Genomic DNA, 22,882 nt, shown 5'->3' on the forward strand with positions numbered 1-22,882 from the left:
TGGTCAAAATGGGATCTGACAGGAGAAAAGACAGGGGCCAGGTCCACAGCAGGTATGTCCCCTTGAACTCAATGTGGCTGTGCTGTGAAATGGCATTTCCAGCAACAAGCCATTTGACAACTCATAGCAAAACCTGGGTCTCCAGAAGGGATGTAAAGGTAAGGAGACTCTGTAAATCAGCCTGGAAAAAGCATTTCAAGTGCAGGTGATTTCACAGATTTTATAGACATTAGGGGGTGGAAGGGACCTTGCGAGATCATTGGCTCCAGCCCCGTGCCCCAGAGCCAGGAAGTCAGTTCGGGTTGGATGGAAGTTGTTGGCATGCAGTGATTCAAGTAATCACGTAGTAATTAGGGTTACTGAGTTATTATACTGGTGGAACTTGCTGATAGGTCCTTCCCTTAACAAGGAATGAACTTCGCGTTGCTTCACCCTCCTCCATGACTCCTCATAGGACAAAAAAAGGAGTCAGGCACGTTAGCAGCCCCAACGGATGGCAGGAATCCTATATTAGAAGTGTGTCAAGAGTGAGCTCGTCCACTAGAATTTATTAGTTCAAAAGAGGGGCCTATTTCAAGACTCCCAAACAATATAAACCCTAATGAGAAAACAATTCAATCTGAACCCCTAATTCCAAAGGATTTTGTGTGACAGAGCAGTTACCGCAATGAAGGCAGAAATGTTGACTAAAATGTTTTGCTTTGCTTTTCTCATGGCTGTTCAGTTATAGCCACTACGGTGCATGTTTGGTGGACTATGGTCAACAACTGTGTAGAGTACTTTCTGAGCCGGAGTGAATCTGCGCGCTGGGATCCTTTCACCTGGTGAACGAGATTGGTCCCAACAGGAGAGACTATTCAGCACCAGAACATTTTGCTTCCTCCCTCGGTAGAAAGGAGACGCAAAATGAGGAGTAAACCCAACTCTATTCCCAGCTTTCAGCCTAGATATCTGAGGGAAATGAATCTGTTAGAACAAGGATGCTGGGAAAATTAATTGCCAATTTGAAAGCAGAACGCTCATGGTTAAGGGAAGCAGAGAGAGAACAAAGTTTGTCTCAGTAAGCATCAAGGTGGAGGCAGAGTGATTGATCAGGACCGTGCCATAAAATCTCAGACGCTCAGTAAGGGGACACGGAAAGACAAGACAGGGAATTTATTTTTAACACATTCATTTTTTCCCCCCCTCTTCTAGGACAGCGAGAGAGGGGGAGGATATCCTCCTCTGAATCCCATAGATGTCTTCTGTCCCTTATCCTTACCCTTTCTCCTCTCATAGGACTGAAAAATCTATTTAACTTACGTTCTAATGTGTGCTTTTTAAAAATAGGTGAAGATACAAGAGTGGTATTTGAAGTCGTTGCCATGGAGAAGCTGTTCATCTGAAGAATAATTACTAGAGGAAAAATCGTTCATATAATCAGGATGGACCCAGCCATTCTTACCCAGGCAATGTTCCCACCAAAGTCAACTTGTCATTATGCATTTTTAGCAAGCCCAAAGGAAGAACTAACTTCTCCCAACTTCCTACGTAAAAAAAAAAAATCATGCGTTTATCTAACAATACAGAAGAGAGGCTATTTCAGCAATATCTCGGCTTTTGTAAAAATTAGCCTCCATCTTCTACCTAGCAGCAGAAGTGGGTGTTCTTGCTAACAGGATCAAAGAAGCTAATTAATTATTGCAGAAGTAAAAATTAAATTAATTTTAAAAAAAATAAGAAAAGTGCACACTGGGAGCTTTCTCCTGTCAAACATCAGAAATGCTGCAAAATAGGTGTGTGAAACAAAACAAGGTCCCAATTTATATATTAATGTAAAACTCCTAATTGTACACCCAAAGAATGACTGTTTTAGACAGGTTCCAGCTGGGTATTGATGCTGGCTGGCAGAAACACCTATGCTTCTTTGTACTGAACAGAATAATGAGTCAGAAATTAGAGTTCTGTCTCTTCAAATAATAGTGGTTATCCAAATAAGACTTCTGATGCTTTGAACTACAGCTTGCAGAGAAACATCTGCAAATGAATGATTTTTCCCCCCAGTGTCTGCTCTGTCCTTTAACTTCCAGAGCCTCATAGCAAAGCTGTGAACCTGGGCGCACAGTCCTCCCAGCCCTGAAGGCTAGACTTCCTGAACTTGCTGCTTCTCCACTTCAGAAAACTCGTCTATGCCTTAGTTGTACAATAATTTCTTGTAATATCACATCTGTGGAAGAGCACTTCTTATTCAGTTCTTTTCAGAGACCTCAGAACATAAAGAAACATACTTTCCTAGGGGTTAGCTCCTTACAGATTTTACAGAAACAGCGGCAGTAGAGTTGGCCAAAGTCCAGTCCGTGGACCATTGGATCACATCACATCCTAAAATGCATTCTGTGGCCTTCTTACCTTGACCTTACCCATAGAGATATAGCTCAAACAGGTTCCAGGTATGAGCAAGACACCTTCTCAATGTGAGAGGCATCTATTTAGCACAACCACTGGACTCAGAGAGTCATGGTTCTGTGAAGGTGAATGCAAATGCAGATGTTTGCTCCGTTTTATATCTTCCTTATTTTCATCACATCACTGGCAAGCTCTCTCAGTTGAGGATGACCATCTTCCATGATTGCTTTATCTGTGGGTCCTAAGATGGCTAATGAAGCTGCTCCAGCATTGACAGATTTTGTTACAACCCAGGCACATATTTCAGTGTGCGGTGGGTGGCCCTAGGTTCTTGATTTGGTCCGTGACACGCTGTTTCTGCCACTCCTGCTTTTCTGTCTCCTGTTGTTCAAAGTACTGAAATCCTCACAGAAGACTCTTCCTCCATTGGGGCGGTCCTGGGCTACAGTCTCCTACAGGTTGATGTTGATGTTGCATTTTTTCAAGTTATCCTTGAAAATGTCTTTGAAGTGCTTTCTCTGCCCTCCTCTTGATCGTGAGCCTTGACTGAGGTGGGAGAATAAAACTTGCTTCGGGAATCTCGGGTCAGATATCGAGATGATATGGCGGGCCCAGTGAATTGACTTTGGATCATCATTGCTGTGATGCTCATGTGTTTGTGAGAGGATGCTAAGATTGATGCACCTGTCTTCACATTGAATTCAAAGCATCTTCCATAGGCAGCATTGATGGTACTCTTCCAGGAACTTGAAGTGTCTCCTATAAGTTGTCCACATCTCAGCTCCATATAGTAAGGTGGGGATCATGGCTTCTTGATAAACCAGGAGTTTGGTTTCAGATCTGATGTCATGATCTTCAAACACCTACTTCCTCAGGCATCCAAAGGTTGCACTTCCTGCTCCACTTTATATAAATACGTTCTTTTTAGAAACAGCATCAACTACATCAGACCACTTTCTTTCTGCAGTAACAATCATAAATGCCCGTACAACCATAAGCTGCTTTAAATGTAGAAAGCTGTGGGTTCCTTAACCCAAATTGCTTCTGAGGCTCCACAGCTCTCAAAGGCATGTTTGCAAACAGAGGTTGCTACCTAGGGAGCTTCCATAAATGACAATGGACAGTCTTAGCCTCATTCAATTTATTTTTTCCTGTTAAACAGTAGGGACTGCAGAGTACACAATCTAGGGTCTATAGGACGCTTCCCATTACAACAGCACAACCCACAAGGCCCAATCCTATCCTGTGATACATAACCCACTCTTCAAAATAAGTTCAGGCTAAAATAACCCTGGGCCCTCAACCTAAAAGATCACCATGCTTCTGTCTGTGGGGAAAGAAGGGGAAACCAGAGGTCCGCCAGAGTCTAGTGACCCATGGAGCTAGCGTGCTGAAGGCAAGCCATCACATAGCTACCTTTGACTTCCTAGCCTGACAATCAGGCATCCGTTTACTGGGGACATCTTGTGACATGAGCATGGAGCAGGAGAATGGTTTCAAGGAACCAGACTAAGACACCATAACTACATCACACCCCTGTAGAAATGAAGGTGACATTTAGTTCCATTAAGCACTGAACAAGCCATCAAACCCCCTAATATTAGGCCCTGATCTTGCAATCTTTACAGAAAGACCTCACCATCTGGAAGGTAATCTTTGACTGGTGGCACTTCGTGTGTGAGGAGATCACTGGAAGACCATGGTCTCAAGGCACTGCTGAAACAGGTTAATAATATTGATGCCCCCAGGAACTTCAGAAGAAGGGGGAGGGAGAAGGAGGAAGCAAAAAACACTTTCTCTAAAAAATTACCAAAAGCAAAACTCTTCACTGAAGCAACTAAATTAAAACACCAGCTCCTACTTAGTACAACAGCTAAGAGCCAGCGCAATTACAAAAGTTAATTGATTAAGCTGACGGCAACACCGACTTATTTAGAAATCCTCGGTACATCTAGATTAGTTGACCAGCCCAGTGAAGCAGCAAATGTAAGCAGAATTTCTCTGTGCTTGGATTCAAGGCACATGCACCTGACCAGGGACGCATCTAGGGAGGTGCAGTGGTGTGGGCGCACCCCTCTTCAAATGCAGTTCAGGTCCTGGCAGCTGCAGTTCCCCATGGCCTGGATGCCAGGGTTCCCTGTGCAGTTTGAGGCATGGACGGAGCCCCAAAATAGCATGGGGGTACCGAGCAGGGTGCAGGCGGTGAAGGGGGAGGGGAGGGGAGGTCCTACCTGCTGCCACCAGAGTCTCCAGCTGACCCAGGTACAGGGGAAATCTGAGGACTGCTTCTGTGCCCTGATCTAGTTGTGGGCTACAGGGAGCAGCTGCATAGGGTGCTGGGCTTGTCAGAAAAGGCAGTGGCAGGGAAAGTCTCCTTTCTCCTTTCCCTTCCACCATGTTTCCCCCACTGGCCTGGGGGCTTCAGCTTGGGGAGCAGCTACGCAGGATCCTGGGTTTTGTTTGTGACAGCAGTAGCATCAGGCAGTCCCTCCCTTCCAGCACATGCTCCTGGCCAGAAAAATGACACCAGGAAAGATTAGGTAGGGAACAGAAGTGCCTGGAAGGGTGGACCGCTCACTGCTGCTGTCCCCAGCCAAGCCTGGAATCCCAGTCCTGAGTCAGCTGGGGACAGGAGCAGTGGTGGTGACAAGTGTGTTCTCCCTTCCTGCACCTAAAGGCAATCTCTGAGTAAACCCTGCTAGAGAGAATAATGGGGAGAAGCCTATTTATTCTGGAGGTAAGAGGTTGCTGGGAGTTGGGAGGCAGGCAAGGGAGTCTTACCTGCTTCAGCAACTCAGAAAGTCCCTGGCAGCTACTTCATGGTGTGGTCTGCCCACACAGGGGGCTGCAGCCATGCATCCCCCACACCCCACTTCTCCAGTTCCTAGATCTGCCCGTGCACCCAACTTTGAAACCAAGCAGCCAGTTTGAGTGGAACCAAGGCATTTTTCTGCTAGAGAGGAAAGACGAGTCCTGCTCACATATGGAATTTCAGGCAACCAGTTGTCTTCTGTCAAATGAGAGATGTGGTGAATATCCATTATTTGCTTGAGCCAGGCAAGGCAAAAGCAAACATAAAAAAAGCACAAATGTATATTTTATCATTAGAAATGGAGATGTCTCAGTTGATTGACAGTAATCAATATCTGGTAATCACCCTGAATTTTAAATAGGTAGTGTGTTAAGGCCACTGCTGCTGTCAGAGATGCATACTCAGCAATACAGGGAGAGGCAGTTAAACACCATTAAAGTACTGGTGATCTGACCTGTTAAAAACAAAATTGCAAGGCATGTGGTCTCTAAATTGAAGCCTAATCCTAAAGGAGGGTTCTGACCAAATGTATAAATGCAGGTTCACAGAGCACAGCCATGATGAGAACTACATCACAATTATTACATCATGTTCACTTTATAAAGTACGGTAACATTGCCAAGGCCTACAGAAGTATTAGAGAAGCAACTCAAACTCCAATCCCAAAGCATTCACAGTTAAATTTAAGTCAGAGAGAGAGAAAAAAAAAAGACAAGATCTCTCTGAGAAGACAAAATGTTGAATAGTGCTGTTTGAATATTTGGCAGTTATCTTATTTGATGAATTCCACTGTCTTGCTAAACAAACCCCCCAAATATTCACACATTTTGGCAGCAGAGAGGAATGATTACTCAGATGCTACAAATGTCCTTTGGAGGTGGAAGAAAGAAAATGAGAAGCAACCCAAGGAGATGGCTGATCTGGAAGGAAAGTGTTGCTTTCATTGAATGCCTATTCGTGGACCTACCTAGCAGCAGCAGATGAAAGTGTTGTGCACTGATGCAAGTTCCTTACAATTTCCAATCGCTGTTACACCTGTTTAACTGTTCGTGTAATGGTATGAGTTTAAGCGGATGTAGTTAAACTAGTCAAAAGCCTGTATGAATACGCATCTCTCAATTTGAAGAGGCTTATTTTGATTTAGCTTAAATCCACAGTTTTAAGCTCAACTGAAAGAAACTGCTTTAATCAAATCCATCTACTAGTGGTTGGAACAAACTAGCCGAACCAATGCAAGTTTGCATGTAAACAGCTCTTCTGAAAGGAAGCAACTATTCCAAAAGGAGCAGGCGAATAGAAGTAGAAACAGCAAGAGTGTGAGAGAGTGGTGAGAGGTGAGGTTGAGGGGTCCATATGGAAAAAGATGGGAATGGAGGGTACAGTTATTGATTTACTTATATGGAATAAAGCAACAGAATATCCTATAAACAATGGCACTAAGGGATAGGGATACAGTGGCAGATTTAGATTTGATATCCTTTGCAAGGCATCATCAGTAGCCTAGTGCTGGTCTTCAGTGCAACCATTAAAATGATAAATAGGACACTCCTCTGTGATGCCTGCTTTAGTTTGCATTTTGCCACACTTACACTTGGGGTCTTTAATCAGATGCCATTTATACCGTATGTAGTTACATCTACCTTGTCCAGTACGAACCCTGTTCAACGTTGTCCAGCTCCACTTTGCTAAAGCAAAGTCAGGAGGTTTAGATGTGGGGTCCATAATAAGAAATTTGTTAATGCTGTCAATTGTGTTCCATTGCTGGATCCATTTTCCCTTGTTGTCAGTGGCTTCATCATTCAGCTGAGGGTACAGGAAGAGTGGGAGAGAGAGACCACCAGGAGCCAAAGCACACGTGTTTGGGGGAAACGAAGGATTTGCCTGTAGGGAAAGGAGTAGGGATGCTGATACAACCAAAGGAAGAGAGCAGGAAAGCTTGTGAAAACAGAGGAGATGACGAGGGGAGGGATGGGAAGAAGGAGGAAAGGAAAAACAGGAAACACTGGTGAAGATGAGGAGAGATTAGGGGAGCCAAAGAAAATATGGGAGCTCTGCAGTGAATGCAAAGTGAGAAGGAAGGAGGTCAGAGCAGCATTCATTGCCCTCTTGGGATGTGGCCTAGAAGCATCCTCTAGGGGAGGAAAGGCACCGTTCTTACTCACATGGCAGGGTGGCGTGGTAAGTGTTCAGAGATGGCAGGATTAAAACACATGCAGGGCATTGTGATGCTCTAAGGAGCTTGTTCTGAAGCAGAGAGCCTGACACAGTGAATAAGCAGAGAGCAGCTGCCTTAGCTTTTTGTGGAGGAGCTGACGGTAAACACTGTCACTGGCATAATCAACAGTGCCAGAGATGTGACATTATAAGAGCTAGGGAGATGGCATTTCGGAGAGCAGTTCTAATTCATAATCGTAGTTCTTCAATTAATAAGCCCTGTAATATAGCAAAATACATGCATGCATTTAGTGTTGTGGAAGCACGATTCTCAGGGTGCATGCGTGAAAATGAACGGGCAAGTTCTACACCATTAATATTTTCTGATTTGCATTCCACCATGATTTTCTGCTGACAAGTCTATAAAACCGACAGACAGAAACACACTTAAAAACAGAGCTGACAAATCCCCAGAAGCCCAAATAGCACATTGCTCAAAGCTGATGTCTAGCTAATAGAGGCAGACAGAAGAGCAAATAAAAAAAATAAATATATAAAACTAGTTCGTCAGGTGACTGACTTGTGACCTAGAAGTGAGGTCTCTTTATTTCTGATTCCACTGCCCTGGAATGGCTTCTTGACTCCAGGATTACTGGGGGTCACTAATGGAAAACAGATTGCAGTTCTTGTTGTCTAGTACAAGGGCGCTTGAACCCATGCGACTCACCTGTTGTCTCCTCAGTGCCTGCCTGCAGTTCCTTATTACCAGCTCGACTATTGTTAGACAAAGCTGATTCCTTCTCTAACACAGGTTTGGTATTTTCATAATGAACTACTTTACTAGCATACTGTCACACTGATTTTCCCCATTACATATACACTACTGTTAATGCTCTGACAGCATAGGACCATGAGTACCAAATGCTTTCAAGTTCATTTACATAGTGTTGCTCTTAATCTGGACAGCCATAAAATGCAATGCCTAGTTATAGGCTAGTTTTTTACTGGCTAGACATTAAAGCCATACTGGTATCTACAACACTTTGATACACTACACTGATCTGGTGTACGTCGCAGGTACTTTGAGGCCTGAAGCCCAACTTCAGTGCCTTTCATGTATGTCAATCACTAAGCATATGCATCTGATGTTGACTTGCCATTTGGAGAAGAGCATGTTGTAGATACATGTGTAGCTTGCAGAAGTTGTGCAATCTCCATCACTGGATGCATTTTGGTACAGCTTAGACAAACACTTGTTTGTGGCACCTTATATGAGATGATTTTGCCTTACGCAAGGGGTGGGGTGGATGACTTACTGAAGCCCTTCCAACTCTATTTTCCTGTGTTTCTATGATTCTGTGAATATTCAAGTCTGGCTTCCTCTAGTGACTGACCCACATAAAAGTATGATTCCACTACTGTTACCAGCATTTGGCTCATATGGTCCTCGCTTGAAACTGTCCTGGGACCCAGAAAGGATCCTGACTTGGAGGTTAAATAGTAAGTCTTTGGATTGATACATGCAGCATACACAGGGATGGGAAACAAGTCTTTTACACCCAAGGAACTTAAGATTTATTTCAAGGAAATTGGTGAAAATGTCAGAAAAGAGCAATGTACCCACCCCCGTTCAGAAATCATAGCTTGCCATACTGTGACTGGAGATTTCTGCTGTTTGAAGTACAGAGGGACCCCGCTGAGGTGGCGTGGACAATGGGGTGAGCAGCTGGAAGCCCAGAGGTTGCAAGTTTTGAGTTCATAGCAAAAGCGCTCACCGTACGGTCACGTCAGATTCCAATGAATCTGCAAATTCTGCTAAACACCTTGTCTCAAGGACACGGCGAAGTAAAGAAGTACATAGGGGAAAGTGGGGGGGGGACAAGTGTTGGCAAAGATTGATTTGATAAATGGTAGGCCAAGCTCTGCCCCCTAATACAATCAGAAGAAAAACAATCAGATTGTCAATCTGTGCAGGCTCCTTTCCTTATTTCAATGCAATGAATTACTAAGAACTGGCACAAGCAAGTAATTTAGTGCTTAATAAGTACTTAAGAGAATTAGGATCTTAATGACTACAACCGAACTCTTCAGCAGCCCCCTAAAATCAATGAAAGCATAGGAAGAAATTGAAAAGGACGGTGAATTACAGGCTTCAAAACTCCCCTCGCTTTTTTATTAGGTTTTAAAAGATTGTTCTGTTAATCAGTGGCACGCCCAAGATTTTTTCAAGTAAAAGTTGGCCATGGCCTTGGATTTGTGCCATGTATAGAATTGTTATAATTTTGTTGTTATTACTTAATGACTGGTATGGGAAGTAGTAACAAGTGACCACTGTGTAAGCAACCTTAATGTATCTTCTAGTTTGAATACTATAAAGCAATATGCACAGATTCAGGAACTGGTAAAAGCAGTCAGAGAAACACAGTACTCTGGAGTCACATATCAATCTCTGCATTGCTCAGCCTGTATTGGGAGGTGCCAATAGCAGCAGCAGCACACACAGTACTTAAAATCCACAATTTTTTGCAAAGCGCTTATCAAATATTTAAATGCTAATATTGCAAATATATATTTCGCCCAGACAATTAAAATTACTCTTTTTATTTAAAAAAAAATCCCCATACAGTATTTAAATAATTTAGACAAAGCGTTGTAAGGTTAGGGACTTAATTCTAAGTAGTCGATCAAAACGCAGTATTATAGCCCACAGACATTGTGATTAGTAAGATATATATAGAGAGATACATAGAGATATATAGATATAAAGTCAATTTAATATGTGATCTCCAAATGTCAATCTAAAGCTAGAAACCCCTCAGATGGCACCGTTACAGCTCAAACAAATGAACTATAGCTTTTTTCATTTGAAAAATGAGAAGAACTCACATGTTGTCTAACTTGCCTGTTTTATAACATTTTCTTTTTCATTTTGTCGGGGGTTGACTGTCTCTCGCTGCATTATACAATTATGCCAGGCCTCTCGCAGCATAAATTAAGGTCCTGCTCCTGCTATTGGCTCCATGCATGAAGGCCCTTGAGTCCAACATAGAGCTACAGGCTATGAGGATCCCAGACCTTAATTTGACATGACTGGACTAATGGCAGATACAAACCTACATGGTAGATTCTCAAGTCATCAGAAGTCCTATGTTCCTGTGACTAGCATAAAAAGCCAGAGGAAAGCTTTACAAAACTATCTCTGGGGCTTCTTTTTGTTCCCTACCTGACCTCTTCGCACTAGGACCATGGGGGGAGAAGGAAGGAGGGTCAAGTGTGAAGACTTTTTAGGGCACGCCAATATTTGCTGTCAAAGGGACACTATAGTTGCCAACCACTCCCCTTCCCACTGGCAGCTTTACAGATGCAGAGGCCAGCTGCAGGTGTGGAGAGCCCTGGGCACTTGGCAATATTTGAAGTGTTGTTGATATCACCCCCAAAACCCCCCCAAAACACAGAAATCTTTGTCCTCTTTGGCAAAATTTACACTCTTTTTTTGGTGGGGTCCAGTTTATCAAGAAAACTGAGGGTTTTGGATTGCTACTGTTTAGGCTCTTTCTAAGACGGAAGTGAACTCTGTGAATTCAAGCACTTGTATATTCCACAGCTTCACACACAGTCACTGAATACCCTGGTAACAAACCTCTGTGTGAGATATAGAAGTAGGACTCCATTTATCAGGATGGAAGAAGGTGGGAAATGTCTCAATGGCTGCGTCTACATGAGCGGTGGACTGTGCAGTTGCTACTGTGCAGTCATTTAGTACTTGCATAAACTGGTTACTTTGCAGTATCATCGCTACATTCTTTTTCAGACGGTACTACCCAGTAGTTCATTACTTTTGTGCTATACTGTTGTGTCACCATTAATGCCTGCTGATGCTACTGTATGGTAGCAACAAGCTACTGCGCAGTAGCGTCTCATGTAGATGCGCCTAATGACTTGGCAAAGGCCACAGAAGACAGGGTTAGATTCACTACTTGAAGATAGGGGGCTCTTGTTCTTGGTTTCATGAGTTTCTTTCCAATGGGCCAGTCCTGGATGACTCTGGTGAAATTATGGATAGTTTCCAATGCTCAGGAAGAATAACATGAATGTTCATCTTTTAATACAAGAGACTGACTTAGATGGTTTTGTGATTTTAAGATTACCTTTGTGAGGAAAAAAAGGAATGAAAATGGAGGTTTTTTAAAGAAAAGAAAGCAAGTTGAGATTTAAAGGATAGCATATCATATTCAAGTGCCAAGGGAATCTATGTTTCAGAGGTTTTAAAGACCCAGAAAGTTAGCTCTGATTAAACTCGATGTCTCATATGTCTGGATTTTCCCAGCTAGAAAAGCTGCTTATTAAATTAAATAAACAAAGGCAGCTTAATAGAAAGCTTGGTTTATTAAACTGTTACCCTCCTACTTAGCTGGCAATTTTCATTCTGCAACAGTAAATGGAAAATGATCATGCCCAAGCATGTCCAAATCTATGCTACAAAGGTCCTTAATATATTCTTGCAGTGAAGAAGACTGAGCAAAGAATTACTGGCATGACAGAATGATACTCTGGACCCTAATGGAAAATCTGAAGGACTGTTGCAATTAATAGGAGGCCTATTCAACGCCCAATACAGAAATAATGAAATTTGTTAAAGTCTTCCTCTGTGGCCAAGGTGAAATGAGATTCAAGGGATTCAAGGGCCCTGTTGAGTGGAAATGAGCTTCAGTGGCTACAAGTCCATAGAAATTCCAGGTCCAGGTCTACTGGGAGGAACAGGTGGAGAGGCTGATCTACTGCAATGAGTCATTTCTGTAGTGCATGTCAGGGAAACTCCAACCAATATAAAATGTCATAGCTCATTTGCTCAGCAACCCAGACTAGGGTTAGAACATGAGACCTGTTTATCACATCACCTTTCCAGTCAAGGTGAGGAGCACAGGAAAGTTTTGCAAACTTGCAACAGAACAAGTACAGTAATCTGAGATAACAATGCTGTGGCGGTAAAATTAGCTCCACAATGGGTGTGTCGACATGAGATGCTATGGCACAGTATGATGAGCTACTGCACCATAGCTTATTGCTGCCGCACAGTAGCGTTGCTGGGCACTAACCATGCAGCTTCAATACTGTGCAGTAGTAACGAGCTACTCATGTACATGCTCCCAGTGAACTGCAGACTGTCATTTCCTGAATGATCTGCATCACTTCCTGCAGCACCTAGGTTTTCCATAGAGGTCTCGCATTGAGAGGTCTTGAGAGGAACCATTACTGAAGCAGACCTGAAGACTAGTAAGAAAAAGAAACACATATGGAAAATAACTTAAAGCCTCCACCACTCTACAGGGAATGATGGAGAGAAGTCTGCCTTGTGGGTACGAGCTTTATATGTAAGTATATTTTATATGAAGGAGTAAGGCACCTCCCATTGTAGATGCAGCTTGGAGCAGCCCCAGCAGTCAGCCTTCAACAGACCAAACCACTAACCTAACAAGAAGGAGCAGTGTGAGCCGAGCCTGAGAAAGGCAACTTTCTCCTACTTTGCAACCAAGGACTTCATCACTGTAGGTGCACTTTTTCTTTGCTTCCCCTAATCTCTCTTTCCAACTTCCATAGAATCATAGAAAAGTAGAGGTGCAAGAGACCTCAAGAGGGCATCCAGCCCTCTCTGAAAGCAGGATCATTATACCTTTGGCCTTCATAACCAAATCTAGTGGTCTTAACAGAAGCATAACATACATATAAAGCCTCACAGGACTTAACGTTCTAATTACCCTCCTACTTAGGGTACTCTAATACATGGCCCCCCTACCTAGGGGAGCTCTAATACATGGTCAGGATATCCAGCTCTAGGCAACTTTCTATAACACAGTGAGCGTGTCTACATGTGTGTTGTTAATGCGCTTTTCCTAATGTGCATTAAATTTAATACCCCCAATGTGAGGTACTAAATAAATGCGCATTAGACTGCCCTAATGCACAGTAGCACAAACGCACATTTTTAAGTGATGCTTAAATGTGCAGTAGCCTATTTTACTGAACATTAGCATAATTTTTTTTAATGTGGCACTTGAATGCTCAGTGTAATACGCCACTGTGCATTAAAGCACACATGTCGATATGTAGATGCACCCAGTGTAAGAGCGAAACATGAGGAATAGGCCTGTTTCTAGTCTTCAAACCTGGCCAGCACTGGAAATTACTGGAGAATCTAACATATTTTTCCCGGGATAAATGAAAAGGGGGGATGGTGGAGGGAGAGGAAACACCCCTCTGATGATATGAAACAAACTGCCTGCGTAAAATACTCAATCAGAACATATAGAGGATTGGGCCCTGTGTGAGCTATTCACAGGCGGCTGAATAAGCAGTCAGAATACCATGTAGTATGTCTCGGATATGGATCCAGTGCTCAGAGAATGTGTCTGTTTCATTATCGCTGCATGCCCTGAAGTATGTTATTGCTCTTATGAAATTGCTTTTTCATTTCCCCCCATAAATATAAGCCAAAAAGAGGTATCCTTCCATTATTAAAAGTAGTTCATGTCCAATTAAAAACTGGTGCTCCAAGGGAGTTTTTAATCAGGATTTGGATTTTATTTTATATCCCAGGCACTAGACTGAGATGCTAAAGAACAGCTCGTTCTGATTCTGTGCCAGTCGCATCCTCTCAGCACTCATGCAGTTAGGCAGTTCTCTAAAGAGAAAAAGCCTATGCTAATTTCATATGCTAATGTCTAAGCATATGATCTGACTCTGGGGTTTTTTCCCTCCTGTGTTTAAGATCAACCTTTTAGTGCTATAATGGATGTTGTATCATTACAATGGCTTTAATATGCAAAAGAGAGGTTAAGTGCATGCTATTTAGGGGTGTTAGTAAAACTATAAAAATCAAGGGCTGTTTTCTCTCTCTTCTTTTCTTTAAATGTTATGCTTATATGTTGCGTTAACAATCTTGGCTAATTAAGATACTGTGTATACCTAAATTCACTCCTCTCCAAACTGGTTGCTGAGGACTGAACAGGACTGAAGTGGTGATTTGTGCAATTCTGTGTAACAGGTAAAAGAATGGCAGAGGGTATCAACATTTTCTCACAAGGCCTCAACCCTGCCCCAATCCTTGGCTCTTCTTTCATCAAGGGCACAAGCTGAAGTCATGGTTTGAAAAAGTCTATGAATGCTACATGCACCTTGATGAGGGTCCTCAAACCATGGCTTGTACAGACACATGCCTATCATGTGGGGGCTGGGCCTGAAGATGTCCTGAGGTCCCTTCCAGTCTCACAGTTTATGGATCATCCATTCACCCATGAAAGATGTACGCACACAGTGGATTTTGTATACCTGCAAGTCAGGTACAGGCATCTTGCAATCTGGCTTTAAGTTAGCCATTAAGATCAGGATTGAAATGCCAAGATCAGTCAACACAGCATCTCCTTTCACACAGTCCCAACAAAAGGAGCTAGGTTTTGCTTTTCTTTCACAGGTCATGATGGCAGCATAGAGGCTAACAATCAGGGGGGCCACTTGGCAAATTATGTTCCATGTAACATTCAGATTTCTTCTAACTGCAAAAGCAATTTTCAAGACCAGGAAGTACCCAGGGCTTTTCATGAAAACACTCTATATGAACAGCTCAAAGGGATCAGAAATGGGCAGACAATTTGAATTCAGCACTGTCGGTAGAGGAAAGCACCTCTCTTCCAAACTGCCAGTGATATTCAATTTCTAAGCCAAAGATAAAGTGCATAAACTGTACTTCCATCAGAAAGTTCAGCTTCTTCTTGAATTACAGCTCTCCCATCCCAGCTATCATTAATGCCCTGAGCTCAAACACCCCCAGTCCGTGCTGCAGAGTTTACAGTCATTTATTTCACCATCACATCACCCCCCACCACACACACTTTCTGGGACTGCCTCCCTATGTAAAACCATGGCCACACATAAAATGCTCTTCTTCAAAATAACTAACAACAGCTCCTAGAGGAAAAGTTAAAAAAAAAAAAAAAGGTACACTGTGAAAAGAAGCCTGTTTCTAAGATAATATAGGACATCATGTAGATTAAACTAAAGATAAAAATCAGGGAAATCTAGGACAGGGGGTTACTTGTTATTTCTGATATTCAAGAACTGAACTGTGCCGGCCCCTTAACAAAACAATCAAAGACAAATTCCCTGCCCCAGACCGTATATAATTCAAGGCACCTAAAAATCAGTGCACCCACCTACACATATATATTTAAATATGTGAGTAGTTTTATAGGGTAAAAACCTAGCCCCATTCTTCATTGTTATTGGCTTTCATGAAGCCTGCATTTCAGCCACAGCATCTTAAAGTGACCATGATAAAGTTAAATACTGGCAGTTCTGGTGCCTAAATTTGACACTACAGCCATAAGTCATGACCTGACAGCAGGGAGAAAGGTTGAGTGGAAGGGCCAAAGAGAAGGGCAAGGGCAACAGTCCTAGGAGTGTGTATTTGCTACGTGTCCTTAGCTGAGGCCCTTCTTTTTTGTTTGTATCCCAGTTACCCATCCCTCTCCACACTTCTTGCAAGTTAATTGGCAGAGACAGATTTTTAGGAAAGATCTAAATGTGCTGAGGGAGTTGGTTTGGAGAACAATTATGGAGCATGCAGAAAGTAGCATGAAGACACAAGACAAAGTGGGCTGTAGCCAATCGGTGACTTTTGGAATAAGACATGACAAGAGTGCAGCTGCCTCCCCTGGCCCAAGAAAAGAAATGTCAACCTTCCTGGGGATGTAGACATAACCACACCAAACACTTGAAATGCCTCTTTGTGTGCAAGGATAACGTGTAGCTCTCTCTAAATCACTGGTTTGTCAGCAACCTGCTTTACCAACTGATTGACTGGAGCAAATTCTAGCTTAACTGCCTGCTATCAAGTACATAGGGGCAGTTAATATCCTCATTCTGCCTCCCATGTTCAGCTTTGTCTGTGTACCTGTTTGTATTAAGGGTGTAGGTTGTAGCCGTGTTGGTCTAAGGACATAGGCAGACAAGGTTCTTTGGGTAAATCTGATATTTTGTATTAGACCAACTCAAATAGTTGGAAAAATTCTTTTGTGCAAGCTTTCGGGTACAAATACCCTTCATCAGGCTGTTTGCATCATACACCCACCCAACACATTCCTGGTGGAGATTTATGTTAGTTAATGCACAATTCATATATATTCCATCATCTAATGACAGATTGTATTGTGTAACTTCTTGTGGCCAGAGCTTTGACATACTCGGAGAACAAGAAATCTGTCATTTCAAAAAAATAAATTGTTCCTAAGAGTGGCTCTGTTCAAAAAAGTGAGTAGCAACTTGTCGTCGTGGGATTCTGTGTATATTTTCTCTGAGCAATTGCCAGATCAAATATATACTATATACGTTCTTCCTTCCGCCCTTCCTTGTGGTTTGTTTTTCTTTTGCTGCTGCATTAGCCCTACAGACTGAGCATGCAATGTGAGGATCATGAGAGAAATAAAGATTCTTGCTTATCACTGGTATTAACATTTGTAGCACTCAATATCTCCTCTGCTCTCCTCTATTGCCTTCCGTGGGATTGCATAAGGATTTGAATTTGGAAAACAGGTCTACTTTTAATGGACATGAAGAGACAGGATCCATGTGACTCAACTCTTGGTTCTGCAGAACTAACAGGAATTTAGGAAAAAATAGCCCAAGTTTCTTTTGTCACTATTGTCAGCAGATGTGACACAGAATACACCCAGGGAGTGCATTTTCTGAGTAAAGAAGTGACATTTTTCAGAGCAGAAGTATGTCTGAAGTAAAAACTTCCAGAAATATGTAAACCAAATCCCTTCTGCATTTTTTTCAAACCAGTATCAGAAGGCCACTCTACTAAACAGATTTAATTAACTGCTACTTGTAGATAACAGACTATTTAAGATGCCATACCGCTACTGTACATACTCCTCATGAAAAGGTGTCTGTGTGGGTGTTTTGTCTGTGTGGGGGAGGGGGGGAAAGAGAGAAATTAACTTGTGTTGCTACTTAATAGGAAAAGGGTTCTAGCTAAAAATCATCATCCAGCTAATTAGAGGCAAGTTATCAATGCATTAAGAAACCTGATTTTCACATTTCTTTTTAACAAGAAAAATGTTCAAATATAGGCATGTTCTTCTGCGAGACTCTTTAAAGATCAATTTCAGGAACTGACATTTTTTCAACAGTAATAGCAATTTTGCAAGAAACAGGATTTAAGTTGTGGGTGAACGGAATTTGTATTGTTCTCGAGAAACTGAATGATTAATAGCAAAGGTGCAAGTCATGTTTCTACCAAAGTGAAATTCACTCTTTCTGCTCGAGTTCCTCAGCTGAGTCTATTCCCAGGGAATCTGACTGCCTTGCAGTAATTTATTAAGGCTATATCTGGACAGCAAATGAAGGAGGAATATTTGTTCTTGTTTAACTAGCACAACTACCAATGGTAACAGAAGCCTGGAATTTGGCCTAGCCAGCAGCCTCAAACCCTGGGTGCCAACACTTTAAGAGGTTTACATATGTGATACGGGTTTCTGCTCCAGGCCAAATGGCTTCTCTCTTCCCTCCTGCTGCTTCTTAGGGTCATAATTGGATCTTTCCAACATACTGGCATGTCTACATGAGATGCTTAAAGTGCAGTAGGCTGACTGCCCATTACAGCATCACAGCAAAAAAACATGCTATTAGAGTAATGTGCAGTAGTATTAGTCCATCAGCTTCTCCTCGTATGGCTTGTCTTGCAGGTCCCTGATCATACAGGTGGCTCTTCTCTGGGCCCTCTCAAGTTTTTCCACGTCCTTGTTGAAAAGCAGTGCCCAGAACTGGATGCACTACTCCAGCTGAGGTCTCACCAGCGCGGAGTACAGTAGGAGTATCACTGCCTTAGTTTTGCATAAGATGCAATGGTTAATGTACGCCAGCGTGTTGTTTGCCCTGCTGGCTGCAGCATCGCATGGCTGGCTCACATTCAGGTGATGGTCGATCACTACCCCTAGGTCCCTTTCAGCCAGGCTGCAAGTCAAATTGTCGCCACTGAGCCTGTAGGTATGTTGGGGATCGTTTGCTCCCAGATGGAGCACCTTACACTTCTGAGCGGTGAACTTCATCTGGTTCTGGTCTGCCCAACTCTCTAGCCTGTCCAGGTCTGCCTGTATCTGCAACCTACCTTTTGGCATCACCACGCTCCCCATAACTTGGTGTTGACCGCAAACTTGGCCAACAAGCTTTTCACCCCCACATCCGAATCATTGATAAAGACATTGAAAATCACCGGTCTAAGCACGGACCCCTGAGGGACACCACTGGCCACCCTGTGCCAGGATGACACAGATCCGTTCATGAGACCACTCTGGGTCCTACCTCACAGCCAGCTTCCCACCTACTGAGCAGTTAAGCCCACAATCTTCCAATTTTTCCACAGGGATATCGTGGGATACTAAATCAAAAGCCTTTTGGAAGTCTAGGCATATTTTTCAAGAGGACCGCGATGTCCCTACTGAGCCAGGAGGGCTTGCCAGCCTTTCTGCTATCTTTCCTCTTCATGGGGACGGTTTTCTTTAGTGCTTTGAGGATTATGTCCTTGAGGAACGACTACTCTTCATGCGCCCCATTTGCCTCCCATGTGTCCTGTTTGCTTTTCTCTCAATCCGCCATTAGTTGTGATCTCCTTTTTCAAGACCCGAGTCCCTCAACAATCTTTCATTCATGCATCTATCTTCACAGAGTCACCAAAAGGTAGGGAAATACTATGAACCCTATTTTATATATGAGGAATGGAAGAAGAGACTTTGTCACATCTTGCCTCAATTAGCTGAAGGAAGCAGTGGGATGGCAGATGAATCCATGTGGGGAGGGTCTCCATGGGTTTGAGAGAAGCAAGATAAGCAAAATGTTCACAATAGGACTAGCAACTTAAACCCACAGTGTTTGTGCAGCCTGATATAATTCCTGTGTATGCTACCATGAAAATAAGCAAACATCTCAATGGCAAAATCATTTAAATAGGAGACAGATAAAGGTCTGGCTCAGATCATCATATTAATTGGAAGAGCGGGTTTTTCTGAACCCAGGGGCTAAGTTCAGTACAATAAAATGGTATGGATAATGTTTATTCAAAGGCACGGCGGATATAACTGTTGGCACATTTTAATTTTTGCAACTAGTTATTTTTATCCCTCAGTCATTTTACTTGCCACAAAGCCATTTCTAATGTACCTAAAAACTTGATATCTTGATATGAATGGAAAACAGGCTATGCAACAGGAATGCACTTTGTATTCAGTCTGCTAGTGCCAATTATAGCGAGTGCATCTGATGTTTGTTTGAAAATTTCCGAGGTGTTTCGTTTTGACAAGCGACATTTCAAAGGGAAGCTGCGTTTTATTAAGCTCTCCCCTTTAAGCACAGAAATCACTGCAACTTAAAAGAAACATCATTTCCACTACAAGGCCTGGACTGTAAATTGCATTTAACTCTGATTCCAAAGTGAGAAGAAACTCATGAGGACACATCACTTATTAGCTTCAGAAGATCCTTTTCCATCTCACAGCATTTCCACGTTTTTTTACTGTAAATGGAGAAATCTTACTGTAAGCTAGCCTTGTATTCTAAGCAACCCAGAAGCAACCCTACAATGTACAATTATGCTGCATCTTTAAAAAAAAATCTCACTTTTATTAAGGCAAAAATTTTAAGTCATATTCTAATAAGTAATTTATGGCAGGTGTTTTTTTTTGTATCTGCTAGTACTATTGCCTCTATTGTGAGCACTTTTGAAAAGGCTTATAAAACAACCAGCATAACAGAGTCCTAGACTCAGCTGGGGCTCCTGGTCCCAACTGGAATGTAAATTATTAAAGACTAATAACATACCCTTCATGTATATGCAGCGGTGACAATTAAAAATTTAGTGTTTGCCAACCGTCACTATAATCATCATCAGAGTATCACCATTTGTGCATGTACTTAGCTTAAAAAAAGAACTGTGGTGTGTGAGAGACCTATCTTGACAAATGCTGAAATGTTAATGGTTACCACTGCATATATACCAAGGTGATATTATGGTGGTGCATAAATCTTTAATTGGCACTGAACTGGGATGCCTATATTACTGGTAGCAAAGCCCAACAAATGCCCATCAAGTCTTTACATTACACATTAGCTCGTGCTGGTTGGTTTATGTTATGCACGTTGCAGAAAAAACTAGTTATTTTCTATATCCCCCAACCTATAAAACTTGTTGCCATTTAATATCAAGTTAGGATGCTTGTAGAAACTTCAAAGGCACAGGGTAATTATAACCTATCCATCTGATAAACCTCTAAAAATGCTTCTGTAATCAATTGTCTAGATAGCGTATATTTCTCTTAAGATCGGGTAATGTGTGATTCTTCTCAAGGTTGAAAGAAATGTCGTAACATTTTGGAAAAGAGGCAACCCAGTTCCAGTGGTATATATCATATATCTGTGGCCTAAAGAAGCTGGAGAGACGGGGTCTTTTGCCTCGGACTGGTCTAAGACTGAATCCAGAGATGGGCCATCTTGCCACTCAAATCAAAATAAATTCAATTGGGTGTTTCGTATGGAGAGAGAAATGGGAAAAAAGGCAGGTTTCTATGACAAGTTATTTCCCCCCACATACAAGAGGTCTTTGAAAGATGTTCAGGGGTTTGGAATATTTGATGTGGTTGAATATACATGGTGATCAAACATGCATGATACATGCAACTTGCAACATGGTTCAGCAATTTATGCAGGATTATCACTTAGCATATATAATTAATACATATGCAGATGTATATATGTAGATAAGAAAACACTATGCAGATAGATATATATTTGTATAAAATTACATGCACATCTATTTGATTACGTGTGTGTGTATATATATATATCATACACAGACACACACACATTATGGTATGTGTAGACCCACAGCGTACAATTTAAATAAGGTTTAAAATAGAAATCATGTACACAAAAATAATCCTTAGGAAAATTTCAGAACAGCTATAACAATCTCTGCTTCTCACTCTCCTAAATAATGACTTTGAAGTCAGACAAGTGTGGCTCCTTCCCCAACAAGCATGAAGAGGATGGATGGGAAATTTCAAGCACGCAGAAGTACAAAGGAATAAAATGACCACATTTTAAAAGTGTAGGAAAGCTTTCATGCAATTCTTAATTCAGGATGATAAACATTAAAAGCTGGCATTACCATCCTGTTTATTATTATCACAGGTTTCTTCACCCCTGGATAAGCAAAATGAATTCTTTTTAATAATACTGACAGTTATATCCATCCATCAAGGAAAAAAAACCAGGCCCATTTGATCTTTCATCACTCCAAAAACCCAAGGAACAATATTCTAAATGGTTTTTAAATCAACACAAAAGCAAAAATATCACTTGGAAATTAAAGCCAAAGACCCATCACTGAGAGAGATTATTTTAGTCCACATTTTGAAAGGGAAGCATTTTGCTCAAGGGCCAGATTTACAATGATTAGGCACCTAAAGTTTGGATAAATGCCAGTGAGATTTTCAAAAGCACGTCTGCATCTTTTAGTGTCTAAATACCTTTGTAAATTTGGCCTCAAATCAACAGCCCAGTTCCCAAACACAATAGCTGGGCCAAGAATTAAGCAGATGCCACTGGGTGGTAAAGCTGTTGAGCTGGCAGTCCCTGCGTAGCAGTCAGTTCATCCACCCACCCATAACCCAACTCCTCTGCTCAGCTCTGAAGTGGCTTGTACATCCGTGCCCCTCATCTAGCTCCCTACATCCACAGCAAAGCTCCAGCAGTTCAGCTTCAAGGGCACCTTGATATATACCCATTACCATACTGGACGCAACCTATGAATTGCTCAGCTCTCCATCTCCCATTGTGGTCAAATTTATCGTGAAGACAAAATCCTCAAGGGACTACTCAATCCCTTGTAGAAGCTGCCCTTTCAGTGGTTACCTGGTAACAGTGCTGTAGGCAATGCCTGTTCTCCCCAGTGAAGTAGGCCTGCGGGTACAGAGAATGCCAAGCTAAGACGTGTGGGTTTTTGTTGGTAGTGGTTTCCGTATTTTCTCATCACTATAACAAAGTAAATTACCAAACATGCATATGCATCCTTGATCCAACAACCCAGGAAAAAACAAAACTCCTACCATAGCTGATAGAAATGTTGTACCGTAAAACTTGATTTTGCATTGCAGACTTTGGGATTGGTCTCTTTGAGTGTAAGAAGGTTTTATTTTTTATTTTTTTGTATTTTTCAAACTGGACTCGGTACAATTCTAGTTCAAGCTTTGTATCACAGTAGGTATCCAATAGTAACTAAGCACTGCCATTTGAACAACAGATAAATATTTCATACAGCTCTTAAAGGCACAAATGCCAAACTCTAACAGGTGCAAACATCCAAAAATTCCATCTCCAGCCATGTAATTGTAGGCTTGGGATTTGTGGGCTATCTTGACAAGAAGACCCTTTTCATTCCTGAGGCTGCAGATAAAATTTTTGACAATCTTATAAGTCGGATGG

The 22,882-nt window shown here is 42.1% G+C and overlaps 1 protein-coding gene across 1 annotated transcript in view; it reads right to left on the bottom strand.

Annotated features, from left to right (window-relative positions):
- The window catches only part of TAFA1 (TAFA chemokine like family member 1), a 312,360-nt gene that overhangs the window by 237,304 nt on the left and 52,174 nt on the right, over positions 1 to 22,882 (bottom strand). The window lies entirely within an intron of this gene.

Source organism: Crocodylus siamensis, chromosome 11 (genome assembly GCF_052110815.1).
Source record: "Crocodylus siamensis isolate JL-2025a chromosome 11, ASM5211081v1, whole genome shotgun sequence".
Taxonomy (NCBI): domain Eukaryota; kingdom Metazoa; phylum Chordata; order Crocodylia; family Crocodylidae; genus Crocodylus; species Crocodylus siamensis.